Below are 17,221 nucleotides of genomic sequence, written 5' to 3' on the forward strand. Positions count from 1 at the left end.
GTCATCATTGAAGATGAAAAAGGAAAAGGAAAACTAAGGAAAAGGATGAAAAAGGAAAAGGAAACTAAGGCATGTTGAGGTGTTTACAGCTGAAAGCAAAAACCTGTAGAGCAATATGAAGAGTATTTTACTGGGAGACAAAACTCAGGTGCTTTTGTTTTGTGGTGGAGGAGGGAAGGGTGTGCCTGAGATGTCAGGGCCTTACACTGAACAGACATGAATTCTACTTTGATTTTTCTAGAGCTTTTTTTTCTGTAGGTATCTGCATGCCATTAATTTTAATTGCTTCCAAACCTGCTGGAGGCAAGAATCAAGCCTGGCTGGAATCACACTGGTGGTGATCCACAGAAATGGTGTTGAAGTCCCAGCTCAGCAGCAGTTACAGGCTGCTGGGCAGCACTGCTGGCAGGGTATTGCTCATTTATTGTAGAGCCACAGGATGGTTTGGGTGGGAAAGGACCTTAAATATCATCTTGTTCCAGCCCTGCCATGACAGGGACACCTTTCACTGTTCCAGGCTGCTCCAAGCCCCATCCAGCCTGGCCTTGGACACTTCCAGCCACCCACAGCTTCTCTTCCCACCCTGTGCCACACAGATCCCTCTGGATGGCATCCCCTCCTCCCTGTGTGTGTCAGCACAGCTTGGTGCCCTTGCCAGGCGTGCTGAGGGTGCAGTGATCCCCTGGCCACGCTGCTGGTCCCAGCAGAGCTCCCTGCTCTGCACCTGACGTGGAGCCATCAGCCACAGCTCCGGGTGGGACCATCAGCCAGCCCCTTCCCACCCATGGTCCCTCTGGCAGATCCAGTTCCCAGATCCATGGCCCTCCAGTTCAGAGACAAGGATGTCATGTGGGGCAGTGGCAATGCCCTGCACAAGTCCAGGGAGGTGATTATCAGTCACTCTCCCCTAATTTACCACCTCACAGCCAGCCAGCAGAGGTGCCTGCAGTGAAGCTGTGTTAGCTGTCACCAGTCACCTCCTTATGCTCCATGAGACCTGCTGTGCAAGCTCATCCAGCAGCTAAATAGGGTCGAAAGTTTTGTCCCTTTCCAGAGCAATAATAAAGCTATAATATGCTCCTGAATCTCAGGAGAGTGTAAAGTCTAATTTGCTTCCGAGCTCAGATCGAAGGTGGAACCTATGCTGAACTGGAAGGAACTGAACAGTTACACTCAGCCATAATAAATCTGGCTTTAGTTCATATTAATAGATTGAGAATTGACTGGTCTTCTGAGGGAGAATGCTGCTCTGGTGTTGAATCACCCTGAGTGTTTATATGAAACCAAATTTGAGCAAACCAACAGAACCCCAGAGTGCCTTAAGCTGTATCAACAGGCTTTATGGCAGATCAAGCCATCAATATGACAGCAAGTTTTTGCTGAGAAACTGCTGTTTATCCTTCTGCAAAAATTCTTACCCTGTGTCTGGATATTATGGCTGATTCAGACCAAATAAATCCTGAGAGTGATTCAGTATTGCCCAGAACTGGCACCATTACTGTGGGATCATGGCCTTGCTGTGTGCTTAGGGTAATTGATGTCTGGCTTAATTTTTGCCTTCTTGTCCTTGTCCAAGAAGGTTTTCATTGCTGCTCATGGTATGATGAAATGTATGTTGAACTCCATCTTGGAAAGATTAGAATTCAAATTGATCAAACAGCTTTGCTAGTATATCTGTGAGAAGGAAGAGAGTGCAGGCAGAAAAACCTCAGGACTTCATTGTGACATTAAGATGTACAAAAAAGGAATTTTCCTGAATGTTGCAAAAGTTGAGAGAAATTGATAGCAAAATCAACACTGAACAAAAGCAAAAACATAAAATAAAGGCTTGGCAGTACTTTCGGTGTCAGTATTCCTTTAAAATTAGTTTTGCAAATCTATATTTAATTAGACAGTTATTGTACTGTGTGCTAAATAAACACTAATTATTAAACATGGGATTTATTGAAGTGTAATAGGTATTTCTAAAACTCTTAATTTACTTAGCCTGAGTAAACAAATTCTAAATGATCAACATTGCTTCCTGTACAAGAGCTGTGGATATATGCAACTAATATATGCCAGCATCCAGGAGCCAGGATTATAGAATATTTTCCAATAGGTATTTTATTCCAAGGCATACATCAGGAATATGGGCTTGTCTATGTGATTAATTTTAAGACCAGAATTATTAATTATTTGTAGAACCTTGTGCCTCATACACTATTCTATTTGCCATCTAAGTTTTGAATGCAACAAGTGAACCCATAGGGGATAAACTCAGGATTTCTTTAATTGAGCACCTTGCTTAAACATTCTGGTTAATAAGGTTCTTGGCAACACCACAGTCTGAAATTGGAAAGCAATGATCATTTTCCTGTCCTTTCCCCCCTCTGCCATCTCTGCTGGCCTGGAGAGACACAATTTACACAATTACAATTCCACAGTGTGATGTAGTGCTGTACATTCCAAGCCTATTGTATTTTTGTTTTAACTGTGCTCAGAATTAAAGGTCAGTCTCCAACTCAATAAAATGCACTTTTAGCTTTCATGAATTTGGAAAAATTGAATGTTGTTTAAGTGAGCTCTTCAAGTCAATGCACAATTTGATTTGAAAACTGCAGCTCAACTAAACATGCCCAAATAGGTTGATTTCTCTCTTGAGTCATTTGTGTTGCAAAAGCTTGTTTTGGGTATGAACCCTGAGGAAAATGTCTGGGCTTACAAGTGTGTGCTACTGATGGGAAATGGAAGCTGCTGTTCAAGTTGGGAGCCTGGCAGAGAAGTTTGTACTCAGATTTCCCCATATACTTAAATCCTTCCTGGAGTATCACCTGCTCTATTAGGTGTCCACAAAGGATCACAAATGCAAGTCTAGGAAAATATATAGAATATGTTGAGATCTTTCTAGGAGCAGCACCTGGGCATCCATACTTCCTGCCAGAGTATCCAAGACTTACATCCTGGAGATAAAGGGAAATTTGAGGCTTTTTTTGGAAGAGCTCTCAAACACTCCCTGACAGTCTTTTATCTTGGGTATAAAAAAAAGCCATCAATAATTAGCAGGCTATATTTGGAAAACTCGATGTCTGATGTAATCAGAAGGCTTGGCAAGGAAAAGAGAGTTTGCATTCAGCTCAGAATAAATATAGCATTTCTAAGTGCTTTGCATCTTCTCTTTGCAGTAGAGCTTTTTGTCTTTTAATCCTACTTTTAAAAAGCAGGTTTGAAGATATTCTCCCTTGAAGGTTTTTTTCTTCTCTGTATCTCACTAAGCTCTCTGAATTGCTTTTTATTTTGTTTAGTTTGAGAGTGATTTTATTATATCCTGAAATGAAGCATCCCTCTGAATTAGTCAAGACTCAAAATACCATGGAAGTGCCTATAACTGAGCTTGCAAAAAGGAGGTAAGTTACCTGAATAAATGCTTTGCTGATTTGAGACCGAATGATGGTAGTGAGCTCTAAGTGGGTTTGGACTGCCTTATGTTTGATTGCCACGTTTTTATTGAGGTGTTCAGGTGATGCACAAAACTTTCAGGGCAGATCTTTGGACCCCCCCAGGCTCAGGAAGTGCTGGCTCATGTTTTTTGTGCTCACTTTACTATTTCAGTATTTGCTTTATCTTCTTGTGTCCAAGCATCCCAATATTTTTTTGTTTTTAACAGATCTCCTTGAATGTGGATAGTAAGAAGATAAACCCCATCTTACCTACTCTTCCTTTAGGCCAAAGGAGCAGGGTCAGAGCTGGTGTAATTTTTAAGAGTCTGAGGCAAATTTGGCTGTTATTTCCTTCTCCTGCTAAACTTGAAACTTTGCCTTGCTCTCTTCTGTTCTTAATTCTTTTAAGACTTGGTGTCTTTATCTGGACACAAGACTTTTGCTGGCTGCAGCAGCTTATTAACCTCTTTGGAAGCCAGATGGACAATTAGCTTTGGAGGAAAAGGAAAGCACAGCTTCTGAGACTGTAATCTCCTTTATCTCTAGATTAACACAGGGAGAATTCTTGCATGGAAAGGGACCTGTGTCAAATCCAGGAGATAAATTAGAGTAGCCATTGCTACATTTTTCAGATGGCAAAGTAATTTTGTGATTATTCTCATTTTTGTGCAGGCTGGGGTGCAGCATTGCTCAAGAAAGGAGGGTAGCAGAAGGGACTTTGAGAACACCCACTTTCCTACATTCTACATAATTAGGTGACAAAAAATGTGAAAATAGATTTGTAGAGAATTCTTAAAACTTATCAAAATTTCGCTACTATACATTTATATGTAAACTTTGAGATAAGAAATACTAACTTAGAAATATTATAGAATAAGATGGACATTATTAAAAAAGAAATAAAACTAAAAAATAGGCTTACAAATAAGATTAAATATTTTAGAGAAAAAAAACTATAAAAATGCTTTATAGGAAGACCTACAAGAAGTAATTTAAATGATTAACTTTAAAATATTTACAACATAATGTACGTACAACCGATAAGCCAAAAAACACATACAATATATTGTAATTAAGAAATAGTTAATTTATAATTGTAATAGTGTGAATTATAACATCTATATTGTCTCACCCTTCACATAAAACTAAAAATAGAATAAAAGTTTTCAAAACACCTCTCAGTTACCCCATCTCTAAATAAAAAAAAATAAACTTAATCCAACAAAAAAGTCCATTTGGGACATACTACATAATTAGGTGACAAAAAAATCCATTTGTGACCTCAAGGGAAAAGTTGGAAATGTGGAATAAAGAAGAAGAGGTGGTGCTGTGAAGGCAGAGTTATCCCAACAACCACGAAGGGTGCAAATCATGCTTTTAAGAGACACTAGAATGGATAGCACAAACATTTTGGAACTCAAAATGTCCCTCAGACATTTTTGGAGGTTCTGGGCCCAGGTCAGAAGCATTTGAGACCCTGGCAGGCAGCTGGAAACAGCTGTGATTTTGGGTTTGAACCATGGAATGACTTACCAACTTTGAAGGTGGAACAAGAAGTCACAAAAGTTTAGATATTAGAGTAGAAGTAGTCACAAAGTATAGGGAAGAATTTTTGATTGTTGTACATGGGGTCAGAGGTTTTAAGATGGAGGGATCTGGGCCTGCCCTGTCCTCCCTCTTTCTTCTTCCTTACCTCCATGTTCTTGGTGATGTTGGCACTCACAGATTGGTTTAGAGTAGAAAATCACCATTTAATATAGGTAATAGGCATTGGGGAAAAACTGTAACCATGTAACACGTAATGTCCCATATAAAAGAGAGCAGCAGCCCTGGGCGGGGAGAGAAGAAGCAGTCGGGGTCAGAGAGGATGTCAGGGTGTGTGTGTGCCTCTGCCTGAGCTGTGAGCAAACCACAGCAGCAGAGAAGAAAATCTTTTAGATAACTTGCAATAAACTGCCTTGAGACCAAACAACAGAGACTGCTGAGCCTTTCTTTGGAAGCTCGGGGTGGAGGAGAGACTTTTCCACCACACGGAGCCACCCCTGGCCCAGGGTGGTCTTCGACACAGAGATAAAAGCCAACAGAGACCTGTGTAAATCAAACCAAGTTAGAACTCAGTCTTAGAAGCTGTTCCTCCCAGCTCAGAAGGGCCACAAGCCTGTCCTGGCTGGTGGCTGTGCTCAGAGGTGACATCACAGCCACAGGGGCTCAGCAGCTGCTTGTGATACATGGAAAATGCTGCAGGTGTCAGAATAAATACCTGCTGTGGCATTAAACTGCACTTAGGAGCTGAGGGATGTTCCTGTTAGCTGTGGGCAAGAGAATTTAGGGGGCCTTTTCCTCCTCTGAGCAATCAGATCTCAGTAAATCACCCGACCTTTCTGTGCCTCGGTGTTCCTTTTTATGAGTGTGAGCTGTGCTGGTTCCTTCCCCAAAGTGACACAGGGGCAGGAAGAGTGCAGTGCAGGCTGTGGAAATGAGCCTGGCTCTTTGGAAACTTCTCAGAACCTGCATTGCTTGGGAGTAACCAGCACTCCTCCCCCTGGGAAATCAGCAGTAAAGAGAATTAAGAAGAAAGTGAGGATTAAAGCTTCTGTTGGATGAACCAGTTTGCAATACTTTCTCCTTGGCTAAATTTGTACCATCCAGCCTTTATTTGATATTCAAGCAACCTTTGTTTTGCAGCCTGCCAGAAATTCCTTTAATATGATGTGGTTTTGCTTCCTGTTGCTTAATGGGGTTGAGTGCAGTGGAGTGGTTTCACACTATTTCACCTACAAGGTGTAGAAAAATGCTGGATTGTGATTTCACTCTTAAGGGATCAAAAAAGCTGAGAAATAAGCTTGTGAGTGTGCACCTTAACTCCCTAAAAAAAAAAAAAAATCCAAGGAAATTGTTTTTCCATAATATGTCTTCAGAGGAGCAGCACTTTAGCAATGTGCTCATGCAATTCATCACCGAGGTGACAATACTCTAATGATTTATTAGTAATACATCACTGCAATGTTTTCCCACCAGTGATGTACTGGGGATAATAAAGCACAGAGAGGGACAGCAGACGTGCAGACTGGAGTGCCTGCAAAGCCCTGCCCAAGCCTGTTCCAGGAACTTTATTGAGAGAAGCTGTCAGCAAGAATGCTGAGATTTTTCCATTCCTGGAAAAATTGAACATGGATATTAAGAAGATAAACCCCATCTTACCTACTCTTCCTTTAGGCCAAAGGAGCAGGGTCAGAGCTGGTGTAATTTTTAAGAGTTTGAGGCAAATTTGGCTGTTATTTCCTCCTCCTGGTAAACTTGAGACTTTGCCTTGCTCTCTTCTGTTCTTAATTCTTTTAAGACTTGGTGTCTTTATCTGGACATAAGACTTTTGCTGGCTGCAGCAGTTTATTAACCTCTTTGGAAGCCAGATGGACAATTAGCTTTGGAGGAAAAGGAAATGAAAAGATTTTTCCATTCTTGAAAAAATCTGCTGGGGAGGGGGGTCTTGCCATGAAGATTCCTGGATGTGATGACAGCTGAGGGCTGCAGGCTCTGGATCTGTCTTCAAATAGTGCAGAAACTCTTGATAAATGTTTATTGACTGATAATCTGGGCCTTACAGCATGCTTGGGGTTATTTTCTTTTGGATTGTAGTGCCTCTGGGCACTGAAAGGCACCAGGAATTATCTTTGAGCCTTGACATCTCAGTGTGCAAAGACTGGGCCATGTGACATTCTCACAAATGTCACTATAGGAAAAAAGTCCTGCTGTCAGCATGGGCTTCCACTGTGTTGTCACAGGCTTCCTCTCCCTCTCTGGAGATCTCCTTAGAGGTTGGTCAAGAAAACTAAAATACAGCCTTTTCTCACCATCCTGATTTCTGCTACTTCATGTACCTTATCCATAGTGCCAAGAGTAGAGTTGCAAATGAAATTTGAGATTTGATTTGATTTGATTTGCATTGCTTTGCTTTGCTTTGATTTACCACCACCTTGTCCATCCTTCAGCAGCCCCTCAGAACCCTCTCTGAGCCCAACCTTCCCCATCACCCAGGAATGAGGGTGCTCTGCCCCAAAGGCAGCATGGTGCAAGGAGGTTTCCTGCAGCAATTCCACAGCTGCTCTTGTGCTCAGAGCCAGCTCACTGCTACCTGATATTGTTCCAGTTGTTTGTTTTCATCTCTCTGCAATTTCCTCCTCACTTCCTGGAGAGGCACCAGCTTTTCCTTTGTGTTGGAACAGGAACAGGCAGCTGCTCCTGCTTGCAAACACTGCAACAATACAAATTATGGCAAAGCTCTGCCATTGGCTAGAATTCAAATTGGGTTTGACTTCAAATTTTTGCAGGGCTGAGTTGATGCCTACATTGAATAGAAAGTGAAGGTGGTGTCTATAATAGGAAAATACAGTTTTCAGTATTTTGTGGATCACTTTGCTAGGATGAGGTGTGTTGTGAACCTGGGGCTCCCAGCCATGAACCCATCAAGGAGGCTTTAACCCCTTTGAAAACTTCCTGGGCCACTCCTCCTTGGCTATTTCTATTTCTGATAAGAGTATCAAGGCATTTAATTGCAACAAACACTCTGCCTGAAGGCAATAGTAAAGCATAACCCACTTTATGATCAAGAACAGAATGTGCAGAACTCAAAAATGGCTGGAATTTTATTAGGTTTTATGAAGTTTTCACCAGCTCTGCAAAAGGCAACGGGGGCAGAAATGCTCAGCTTGAAGCATTTTACAAATCTAGAACCAAAGGCTTGGCTCTGCAAATGCAAAAACCTCCCACTGCCTTCCCTGGGCCTTAGATATAGATGGAGTTTGAGTGATGTTGAGCGAGGATCAGCATGAGCTGGGAGGAGTTTAGTTGCTTAAAGAGAAACCAAAAAGCCAGAACCACCCTTTGGTGTTTATGGGAGTTAAGAATGCAACCAAAATCCTGCTTTGTGCCCCTCAGCCCCTGCTTGGGAGCTCATGACGATGGATACAGCCTAGAATCAAATAATTTGTCCTTTTATTGGAACTTCCGTGTGCAATTTAATGCCAGTTCAAAAGCCACATGTCTGTGGAGACTGAGCTTTACTGGTTTGGGTTTTTGTCTCTGCTGTGCTTGATTTTTATTGTGGAAATGCATTTGGATGGAGAATTTCTGGCCCTTCTCCTGCTGAGCAGCCTGCCCTTGTCTCTTTGGCACTGTGGGTGCTGTAGATGTGTTTTGCTTTCTGCCTTTCTGAGCAGATTAATTATCTGTAATTCAGAGTGGATGGACTCTTAAAGCATCAGCTTTATTGGAATGAACCTGCTGGAAGCACAGCAAAGTGCACTTATCTCTGTGCTAGACCAGAGCTCTTCAGGGCATGTAAAAAGAGCTGGGGTTCCTCAGCCTGATCCAGATCAAATTCTTCATTTCAAATGTTTCTCTGAGCCCTGCTGCAGAGGAAGCACCTCTCACATCTGTCTGGAATCCTTTGCAGTATCCCAGAATGGAAGTGAAATTCTATGGGTTGGGCTGTGAATGGCCTCAGAAGCCTTTCCAGCCTCACTGAGAGGCACTTTGAGCACTAAAGGCTGTGCAGACTATTTCCTGCAGGTGTTCCCTAAACAGCAGCTGACATTTGTCTGACTTAGCTTGATTTTTCAATGTGTTGGTTCACACCTGTGGCTGTGAAGGTGAACAGCAGCTAAACTGGGAGAATAAATGGAGCATGGTGTTTATTTTTTGGCCCAAAGATAGCCCAAGTATCATATTAAAATAGAAATATAATATTATATATAAATAAGAGAAATATATTTATATAAAGAATAAATATATAATATATAATTAGGATATATATATATAAAATATAAAATATAAATATTATCTTAGTGTGCTGAATTTATTTTCAGCTGCATCCAGAAGACAGAACCAGGCAGTTTTTGTGTCCCAGACCATGTCAGGCACTCTGTGCCAGGCAAGTGAGCCCCAAAACAAAGAGGCTGCAGAGTAAATCAGGAGGAGTGGATTAGGAGAAAGGTTTTTACTCAGAAGAAGACAGACAAGTGAAAGGATCAGCCTCAGGTTGTGGAAGGAGGCTGAAGCTGGGAATTTATGTCAGATCTTTGGCATTATTGACATGTTCAGTGGTTCAACTATGGTGCCTAGCACAGGCTCCCTTTCTTTAGGCTCACCTGTCCTGTGGAAGATGCTAGAAAAAAAAAATCTCAATTACTGTTCCTGCAGTTTCTCCTAATTCCTGAAGTCCCATTATAAAGAAAATGCTGAGGCCATCATTAAGGTTCTAGAGAGGAACATGCATTTCATTCTTAATAACTTCCTGCTTTGAATTTTTCTTTGGAAAAAATATTTTCCCCCTTGCCTTGGTGGGAAAAATAGAAGCTGTCAATCGACTTTTTTTAGTATGTATCAAATGAATTTATATCCAAGTAAACCTTTTGCATCCTGAAGCAGAGAATTCCACAGTGCAATTGAGGGCAGCATGAAGCAGAATTTATTTGCTTCAAATGTTCATGCTGATAATTTTAATACTTCCTCTCTAATTTTTGTGTTAATGGATAGAGTGAGCAACAATTTCCCCATTGTCTGTGCTGCTCCCAGGTTTATATTCCTCTTTGCTTTCCTCCCTCCCATGATTAAGTGAATTTGATTTAAATATTCTTGAGTAATTTTGATTATCATTGTTGTTCTGCCCTCTACTTTAATTTTAGTTGATTATTTTGCAGAAGATGAGGAACAAAGCTGCCCAAAATGGTGAAATTGTGGGCTCACAGTGGATTTATTCAATGCCATAATGATGATTTCTCTTCCGTTCTCCATTCCTTCCTAGTAAGTCCTACCATGCTATTTTCTTTCACTTCCATTGAGTGCTGAACTGACACTTTAATTGGCCTATTATAGCTTCAAGATATCTATTCTTTTCCCCAAATGCTAACAAGTGCCAGATTTTGTCAATCCAGGATGGCTTTTCCTCTTGTGTGCATCACTTCCCATGGATCAGCACTGAATTCCACTTTTTTTCCCTCACTCAGGACCCCTCCAGTCCATTGCCTGCCCTCTGCAGTCAGATCTCACCAGCTTCAAAGTCTCCCTAAAACAAATTCTCTTTGTCATCTGGCTTTTCCAGAAACACAGAGACTGAAGCCATAAGGCTTTAAGAAACATAAATTAGCTACTCAGAAAACTTGTTAATTCAGAATTAAAGTTGCTCACCTGAGATCTGTTCCATTAGCAGCCCAATCCTTCTGTGTTTTACACAGAACAAAGGCAAGAGGATGAAATCTCTTACCTGAATTAGCAGGCAGCAGCCAAATATTTACTGAGTCACTTATTCAACCTGATTAAATGAACAGAATATTAAAAAAGCAGGAAAAAGGGGGAATATGTGCAACAAAACCATCCAAGCGAAACAATTCTATTAGCCATTCAAGGAACAGGCTCTTAGCATTAGGGGTGTTGTTTACTAATTGGATTTACTGTAGCAGTGATTACTTAGTGTCTCACAGTTTTCTGTACTTCAACATTCACTTCCTGTCTGAATAAAATCTCTTGTGCTTATGGCAAGATTCCCATTTCCTTCAAAGACACTTGGGTCTGGCCTCTCTTGTGTAAGAGGTTTTTAAAAGATCTAAATAGTATAATCTTGTTTTCCAGCTGATGCTAGAGCTACTCTGATAGTTCTTTGTCTGTGCTTTTCAGGAGATTACAGACAGACAGATCATGCAAAAACTAGTTTGAGAATTTTCCAGTCCATGCAGAGTAGCCACAGAACATGTGTGAGATGATAAAACCTGCCACAGTAACCTGAATTTTCAGACTTCAGATGTGAGTAGCTCAGGAATGAATGAAGAGCTGAGATTGTGTTATAGAAGCTACAATGTACTGGATAAAACAATATCTGTTTCTCCAGAGTAGCTTACAGTAGTTTCTTCTCTTGACCTTCTGCAAGCTTAAAACCAAAAGTGAGTTTTCACTTTCTTTGTTTATCAAGTTCACTGTAGGGACTGAATTGACTCTCAAGTCCTTCCAGAACCACCTTGTCCTGTCTGTTGCTTTGTTTTTTAGCTTTTCCCCCTCAGTATTCAGCCTGAATTTCACTGCTCCTGATGATTCTCCTACCACTTCATAAATCTCAAGTGTGAGACTTGTGAATTTTGAATGGTGCTTTGATGTTTTACAATTATTCATACCTTATATATTGATATTGTATTTCTCATTCAGAACATCTTCAATTCCTCATGTTCGTGTTCCTGTTTCCCTTTGATCTGGATCATTAGCGAGTTCTTATTCTGTGTGCTGATACTTTTTTCTGTCCATTTTTACAGATCTTGCCACTTCACTATTGATTTTCTTTTCTCTTTTTGTTTGAGATATCTTCTTTATCCTTTGGGTTTGAATTTTTTTTCCAACTTACAGTAATTGTTTATTTTTTCCATATATTTGATCTAGTATCTTTCCTCTAAGTCAATGGTTTCCCTAGAAAGCAGCCAGTCAAAAAGAAGCAGAGAAGAATAGAATTAGATCCAAGAGAATTTTGCTTTCAAATGAAATCACAGGAAAGTCCAACCTGTCTCTCCATCAGTGTTTCTGTCTCCCCAGTCCCCTGCTCTCCCTCCTCTCATTCTCTCAGGACAGCAGTCCTGCTGAAGCTGTCTGCCCTTGCTGTGGCTGGGTTTTAGCAGCTCTGTGTCCCTGAATTTCTGGGCAAATTCTGTCCCCAGGGTGTGCTGCTGTCTCCAAAGGCCATCCTGGTCTGGCAGCCTGGGTCTGTTTCTCAGAGATGGGGTTTCCAGGCACAGAGAATTAAGCAGATTACTAAAATTTGTTTTCTAGCTTGGTACCCTGCAGATCTCAATTATTTTCTTCCCCAAATTTGAGGTGGATGACTTTGAGACTGCTGTGCAACTAATATTTGCCAGCATCCAGGAGCCAGGATTATAGAATATTTTCCAATAGGTATTTTACTCCAAGGCATACCTCAAGAATATGGGCTTGTCTATGTAATTCAGTTTAAGATCAGAATTATTAATTATTTGTAGAACCTTGTCCCTTATACACTCATCTATTTGCCATCTAAGTCTTGAATGCAACAAGTGAACCCATAGGGGATAAACTCAGGATTTCTTTAATTGAGCACCTTGCTTAAACATTCTGGTTAATAAGGTTGTTGGCAACGATTTATTAAAAATATGGATATTGCTCTAGTACCAATATCCAACTGTGATGGACAAAAGCTCTCTAACAGTTTAAAGTTAGAAAGTGTGTGTTTATTGTGTGTGGGATCGCTCCCAAATCCACACCGCAGCTTCCAGGTGATTACAGAGTCTTTTCATCCATCCAAGTATTGAATACACAAAATACAAATCCATGTTCATAATTTTGGTACATCCCATTCCCCGCTTTGTATGCTAATTACTCCAAAAGCCATTCAGCATGTGTGGTTTGTTCCTAAAAGTGGGTCAGTGTCCCTTTCATGGGAGGGGTCCCAAAATGAGGAAGTTAATGAAGTCTTCCTCGTTCTGACCTTTCTACCTTTTCAATGCCAATATAACAAATGAACTCTTGGTAGAACTCCCATTCCTTGTCTTCAGTTGGTTTCAGAACAGAGGAGGCCACAATTGTCTTATGTTCCTAAAAGCTCTTTGTCAGTTTGTGTATTCTTCATTATCAACCCAGCTAACTAAACATTGTGCTGACAAGCAATCAATTATTAGTTAACTACTAACTCTTAACTTCATCAAGGCCTACTCATTTATGTTAATTAACTCTAGTAAGGCTTATCTCTAACTAAAATCTTAGCTGCTCTAAAATCTCTAAATTCCTTCCAATTTACGTTTCAGCAACGCCGCTGAAATGGGAAAGCAATGATCATTTTCCTGTCCTTTCCCCTCTGCCATCCGTGCTGGCATGGGGACACGACTGGCACAATCCCAGTGGGATCAGCGCAGCGTGCCTCGGTTCCAGCTCTCGGAGCAGGGGCCTGGAGGCTCCTGTGCCTCACCAGAAACCTCCTGAGCTGCGCTGAGCTGCTGCAGCCCCCACAAAACCTCACCTGGCTCTGCACTAAGGGGATTTTGGCTTCCTCCCTGGGATTGTTTTATTTCATGAGGGCTGCCAGGAGCTCCCTCATGCTCTTTGAGCGGTGCATGGCTCAGCAGAGGCTGCTCAGGCGCTGCTGAGCCGGGGGTGGCACAGAAAGTGTCACCGCTGCTGCAGCAGCCCCTGCAATAAGGCTCAGGCAGGGCTCAGAGCTGCAGCAGCATCCTTTAAACAGCAGCAGTGCCAGCCTTGCTTCACACTCTCCAGCCTGCCTCTTTGACACGTTTTTCCCTTTTTTCCCTCCATCCTTCCATCTCCTTTCTTTCTCATCAATCAGAACATGCGTGGTCTGCTGATGTAATTAGGAAAACAGAGCATTCCGGCCAGGGGTATTGATCCAGCACTTTATAATAAAACTTAGTAATGTTTAATTTCTTGTTGTCAGCTTTCATTGTACTAAAGAAATCAATTCACTATTGTCTCTTCTCCATTATTCAATTGTCTAATAAGCTACATTGCAGTCCCCTCAAAATCAAATTTTAATGATAAATCACTGTAGGAATGGAGAGCACATGAACCCATGTACATGAGGATTATCCCAAATCCATAGTAGGTGGGATCCACTTCATTCCAATTAGAAATAAATTTTTTCTTTTCTGTTTTTAATAGTCAGTAAGACAGGTTTTCTGTCCTTTTACTAAACTCCACAAGATGATCAGTGTAACTGTTTTTCTCTCTTGAGCAATATGCTATCAAACCCCCTCTGAATGTTGAATTTCACTCTCAAGGTGATGCCTCTCCTTCTCCCCTCCCCACCTCTCCCATCCCACATCAAGTTAGTGATAAAAAGCAGAGTCAGAGTGGCCTTGGAGGAGAGAAAAGTGTGCTCAGAGCCTTTCTTCTCTGACTCTGTCTCAGCTCACAATGAGGCAAAGGCTCCTCTCTGAGAGCAGCCACCAGAGCTGTGAGTGTCAGGAGCTCAGAGTTCCCAAATCCTGGAGCTGTGAGTGTGTCAGGAGCTCAGAATTCCCAAATCCTGGAACTGTGTGTGTGTCAGGAGCTCAGAATTCCCAAATCCCAGAGCTGTGTGTGTGTCAGGAGCTCAGAATTCCCAAATCCCGGAGCTGTGAGTGTGTCAGGAGTGCAGAATTCCCAAATCCTGGAGCTGTATGTGTGTGTCAGGAACTCAGAATTCCCAAATCCTGGATCTGTGGATAAAGCCTAAGAGAGGGTTTAATAGAAACAGAATTTAAGAGAAGTTAAATGAGTGTATTATCTGTAAGGGAGGCTGCTCTAATTTTTGGTATTTATCTAGAATAAAAAAAAAGTTGAATCTGTCTTTCACATTTATTAATATATGAACATGTTTTAAAGCATTCTGACCTCTTTGAAAATAACTTACATATATATTATGCCCAACAATTATCTTGTAGGATTCATTTTCATGGCACAGGGTGCTGCTTGGACATACCCAAGTTTTAACTCAGATTTGCCCTACCTCTATCAGCTGAACACAAAACTCTCCCTATTCTTGGGCCCACAGATAAATGAAGTTTACAAACACCAGGGATTCAGGGAACAATGTGCCTGAACACTTTGTGCATGAAGCATGAATCATTTTTTACGTTAGGGAGGCTGTGCCACAGCTCTCAATAATGCAATGCACACTGGGCTGCTGCTTTCCTCTGCTCATAAATCAGGGCACAGGGTAGCCACCATCCCCTTTTTGCAGTTGCAGGGCAGTAAAGGAAGAAGTTTATTGCAAGTTGGTAATAAGAAAGGAAGCAACAGCCTGGGAGGCACAAGGGTGAAGTAGTTAATGTGTGAGCAGTTTGAGTTTTCTTATTGGTTTTAACCCTCTATAAATTTAATGGCTTCCTTTTAAATGCCTCTTAATGAGAAAAAGCAAAGTGTGAGTTACTTAATGGCGTTATTGAAGGCTTTCCCTTGTTATTGAAAGGGAATGCTGTAGTTTTTCCAGGTAAATCTAGAGATAAATAACTTTACATCAGGGCGGGGATGCTCTGTGGGATTGGTGTCAGCAGGAAGGACAAACTGCAGGGTGTTCTCTGTCAGGAAAACTGCTGGAATTGATAATTAGTGACCATCATTAGTTCTTGGAGACTGTAATGAGCTTGGTAGGCTTGGAGATGTCTGTGTGCAGAGGAGCTGGGGTTTGCAGCCCTGACCCCTCCTGGGCTTTATTGCACAGTCTGTGCCTCTCCACAGCTCCCCAGCTGCTCCTGGGACACAGGGAGCTCCCACAGGAAATTATCCACGTGGGAATAGTTTGTAGGAATGGTTACACGAGATCTGCCAGCTGCCATAAACATAATTCCAGTCCTAGAAGATTATCAATAATCCTTCCTTAAAAAAAAAAAAAAAAGAGAATATTCCTAAGGGTTTAGCACCAGTCTCTGAGCTCCTTTGGAGGCCCTGGTAAATAATATTTTTACTAATGCAGGATATTATGGTATATAACTCTAGAGGTTAGAGCATAGAAAGTTTCTTACTGTTTACAAATAAAAGCAAGGTGTTTAAAGAAATGGGATTTAAAATAAATGAGATTTAAAATAATGGGATTTAAAATAATGGGATTTAAAAATAGTTTTTCAGTGCATTTTGTATGTGAACCAAATCAACTAAAAGCAATAAAAAACTACATGGAGAGAACACATATTTTCCTAAATTTTTCATGGAAACAAATTGTCATTTTTCACTTTTTCCTAACCAGTCATATGCTGCAACTGCAAAGATTTTCCAAGGGTAAAAAGACAACTTTTCTTATTCTAGTTAGGAATATAGGAAAAAAGGTTAAAAGAGGGCTATGACCTGCTTTCATTAGCACCACTACAGATCAGATTTAAAATATCTATTTAATTAGATTTGGCCTGATTTAATGTTTAAACGTAAGAGATTTTGGAATGTGCTGAGGACATGGTGATGTTCCTTTTCAGGACACTCAGAATGGGAGATCCATGTGTCTCTCACAGAAAATCCTGAGTCAGAAGGGACCCACAAGAATCAAAATGGCTTTAGAAAATCGTGGGGAGATGTCAGAGAAAAAACATATATTATATGAGAACTATAAATGTTCTCTGCTTTTACCACAGCACATCTCAGAGGAATTTCTGGGGATGATGTCCCATCCTTCTTTGCCTCACCCAGCTGTCCACAGGGCAGATGTTTCCTGTCCCCAAGGTGCCTCCTTTACCAAACCCTCCTCCCCAGCTCTTTATTAACCTTCAAGAATCTGAGCTAAGCCTGCTAATTACATTTTCAGTGAACACTAATAGTAACAGTAAACATATATATTTGTATGTTTTGGTGATCCCCCTGGTTGTTAATCCTTTAGCTGCTCCAAATTAAGCCGGTTTCCAACAAAGTCATAACAGACCTCTTATCCTCAGAAGTCTGAGCACTTGGTATGGCTAACCATGCAGTGAATATGTAAATGATGCCCCCAAAGAGCAAAAAGGTTAGATACTAATTAGATATTACACTTAGGAGACAGCAAACTCATAGAAATTAGAGTCCAGTGGCATTTCTGCTCTGTGGAGGGCTGGTCCCCTCCTAGGCATGGAGCAGGAGATGTGATGCCTCAAAAATTGGCTGGATTCTACTTGACAGCTCCAGTTTCTGGCACTGTTGGGTCAGGTGCTGTGCCACTGTGGGTGCTGAGCTCTGGCATCTCTGCTGAAGTGGCACAGCTCTACCTCTGCCCACAGCAAAATGTGTTCCCCTGGTAAAAATCACATCAGATCGATTTTTTTTTTCTTTCCTTCTAATCT

At 41.2% G+C, this 17,221-nt stretch overlaps 1 protein-coding gene across 21 annotated transcripts in view; it reads left to right on the forward strand.

Moving 5' to 3' along the window:
- The window catches only part of RBFOX1 (RNA binding fox-1 homolog 1), a 1,167,105-nt gene that overhangs the window by 37,105 nt on the left and 1,112,779 nt on the right, over positions 1–17,221 (forward strand). The window contains exon 1 of one of the 21 annotated variants that reach the window (XM_077786822.1): positions 3,225–3,386. The exons of the other annotated variants lie outside the window; for them this stretch is intronic. The gene's annotated coding sequence lies outside the window, so the exon portion shown is untranslated. Of the gene's footprint in view, positions 1–3,224; positions 3,387–17,221 lie in introns of those variants that run through there. 21 annotated transcript variants of the gene reach the window in all.

This window comes from Lonchura striata, chromosome 16 (genome assembly GCF_046129695.1).
Source record: "Lonchura striata isolate bLonStr1 chromosome 16, bLonStr1.mat, whole genome shotgun sequence".
In the NCBI taxonomy this organism is placed as follows: Eukaryota; Metazoa; Chordata; class Aves; order Passeriformes; family Estrildidae; genus Lonchura; species Lonchura striata.